Raw genomic sequence first — 2,879 nt, 5'->3', positions numbered from 1 at the left:
CTGTAGTCACTATGTGTATATTAGATCTTAGATTGCTAGAACTTATTTAGCTTATAACTGAAAGTTTGTATCTTTTGACCATCATGTCCCTGTTCCCACCAGCCTCTGGCAACCTCCTAACCATTATATTCTCTGTTTCAATGAGTTTGGCTTTTTTAGATTCCAGATAAAAAAGAAATCATACAATATTTGTTTTTCTGTTACTTATTTCATTTTTAAAAAAGATTTTATTTATCGGACACCTGGGTGACTCAGTGGTTGAGCATCTGCCTTTGGCTCGGCATGATCCCGGGGTCCTGGGATCAAGTCCCACATTGGGCTCCCTGTGGGGAGTACATGTGGGTAAGTCTACTATGGATTTTACTCTACCTCCCACCACTATCATCTCCAACTGGGACAGATGAAATAGCCTCCTGAATGGTCTTCCCATTTCCCATCTTGTCCATATTCAATCTGTTCTCCAGAGAGTGATAATTAGAAGATAAATCAGCTTAAATGTAATGCCCCTGCTCAGAAATTTCTGGGGGCTTTCACATTTGAAAGTCCCATGCCCTACCTTGGAATAATAATCCTAATCATCCTGGCCTTCTTGCTGTTCCTCAGACACACAAAACTTCCATCTCCCAAACCAAGGCTTTTGCATTTGCTGTTCTATCAGGATTGCTCTTGCTTTAGATACTCTTGTGACTAGATTATCCTATAGATATTCCTATAGCTGTTTTTTCAGGTCTCCACTCAATATCCCCGCTTCAAAAAGCCTGGAGCATCCTAAAACAAATGTGTCTACACCTGTCAACTTCTAGTCCCTTGGTCTTCTCACTTTTTTTTTTTTTAAGATTTTATTTGTTGATTCAAGAGAGACACAGGCAGACAGAAACAGGCTCCATGCAGGGAGCCCGATTTGGGACTCGATCCTGGGACTCAGGGATCACGCCCTGAGCGGAAGGCAGACGCTCAACCACAGAGCCATCCAGGTGTCCCTCTTCTCACTTTTCTTAATAATACTTGTCACCACCTAACATTATTTATTCATTTACTTATTTACTTCATGTCCTTCTATTAAAATGTAAACATGGCTGCTGGAAACTAGCACTCTTGTTCACAATTGTTCTACTGGTGTCCAGCAGTGCATCGTTCAGATTGGGCATTCAATGGATGAGTACATTTTTAGGCAACAAAAGACAAAAACTAATCAAAATAGAAGCCAGAAAGAAACTGGATCCTATATAGATAGATATTGCTATGGATTGAACTGTGTGTCCCTCCAAAATTAGACACTGAAGCTCTGACCACCCAATGTGACTGTATTTGGGAATGGTGCTTTTAGAAGATAAAAAGGTTAAAAGAAGTCATAAGGCTCTTAGCCTGATAGGACTGGTGGCCTTATAAGAGGTCTGTCTCTGTCTCACTCCCTCTCCTTCTCTGCCATGTGAGGACAATGTGAGAAGGGAAGATCTGCAAGCTAGGAAGAGAGCCTTCATCAGAGCCCCCAAATGCTAATCTCAGACTTCCAGTCTCCAGAACTATGGGAAAACAAATCTCTGTTTTACCAGCCTATGGTATTTTGTTGATGCTGAGCATTATTCCATAGTATGGATGTACTCTTTACTCATTTTTTTTAAGATTTTATTTATTTGGGGGGGGAGGGGGGACAGAGAAAGAGAGAGAGAATGAGCAGGGGGAAGGGCAGCGGGAGAAGCAGACTCCCCACTAAGCAGGGAGCTGGACATGGGGCTCAATCCCAGGACCCAAGATCATGACCTGAGCTGAAAGCAGACACTTGACCAACTGAGCGACCTAGGCGCCCCTACCCATTTTTAATTGGGTTATCATTAATGTTAAGTTACAGTACATATCGGTCTCTGTTGGATATGTTTTGCTGCTATTCTCTCTTGGTCTGTCACTTATTCATTTTTTATTGATATATTTTGAACAAAGTTTTTAATTTGGATAAAGTCTGATTTATCAATTTTTATTTCTTTGTGTTGCTGAGCATTACTCCATAGTATGGATGTACCTTTTACTCATTTTTTAAAAAGGTTTTATTTATCTATTTATTTGACAGCACAAGCAGGGGGAGCAGCAGGTAGAGGGAACGGGAGAAGCAGGCTCCCCTTGGAACAGTGGGCCCAACTCAGGGCTCAATCTTAGGACCCTGGAATCATGACCTGAGCTGAAGGCAGAAGCTTAACTGACTGACCCACCCAAGTGTTCCATCTGTGACTTCATTTAGCATAATGCCCTCAAAAATTTTCCATGTTGTTGCAAATGGCAGGATTTCCATTTAAAGGCTGAATAGTCCATTGTATATATACAACACAGTTTGTTTACCCAGTCAGCATTTGAGAGACATTTAGGTTGTTCCCATGTCTCGGCAATTGTGAATAATGCTGAATATGGGGGTGCGGCTGTGTCTTTTAAGATAGTGGTTTTGATTCTTGTGGGTATATAACCAGAAGTGGGATTGTTGGGTCATATAGTAATTCTATTTTTAACGTATTGAGGAACTTCCATATTGTTTCTAATAATGGCTGTGTCAATTTACATTCTCATCAACAGTGCATGTTTTCCTTTTCTCCACATGCTAGCCAACACCTCTTGTCTTTTTGATAATACTCATTCTAAGAGGTGTGACCTGACAGTGTATTTTTGATTTCCTTGTTTAGTGATGTTGAGCACCTTTTCACTTCAGCCATTTATAAATCTTTTTTGGAAAAATATCTTCAAGTCCTTTGCATATTTTTAGATCAACTTTTTCTTCTTTTTGCTATTGATTTGCATTAGTTTCTTACATATTTTGGAGATTAACCCCTTATTAGATTATATGCTTTGCAAATATTTTCCCCCATTCTGGGTTACTTTTTCATTTTATTGTTTCC

Source organism: Nyctereutes procyonoides, unplaced genomic scaffold (assembly GCF_905146905.1).
Source record: "Nyctereutes procyonoides isolate TBG_1078 unplaced genomic scaffold, NYPRO_anot_genome, whole genome shotgun sequence".
In the NCBI taxonomy this organism is placed as follows: Eukaryota; Metazoa; Chordata; class Mammalia; order Carnivora; family Canidae; genus Nyctereutes; species Nyctereutes procyonoides.
The sequence above is the reverse complement of the archived record's forward strand: the minus strand, read 5'-3'. Positions refer to the sequence as shown.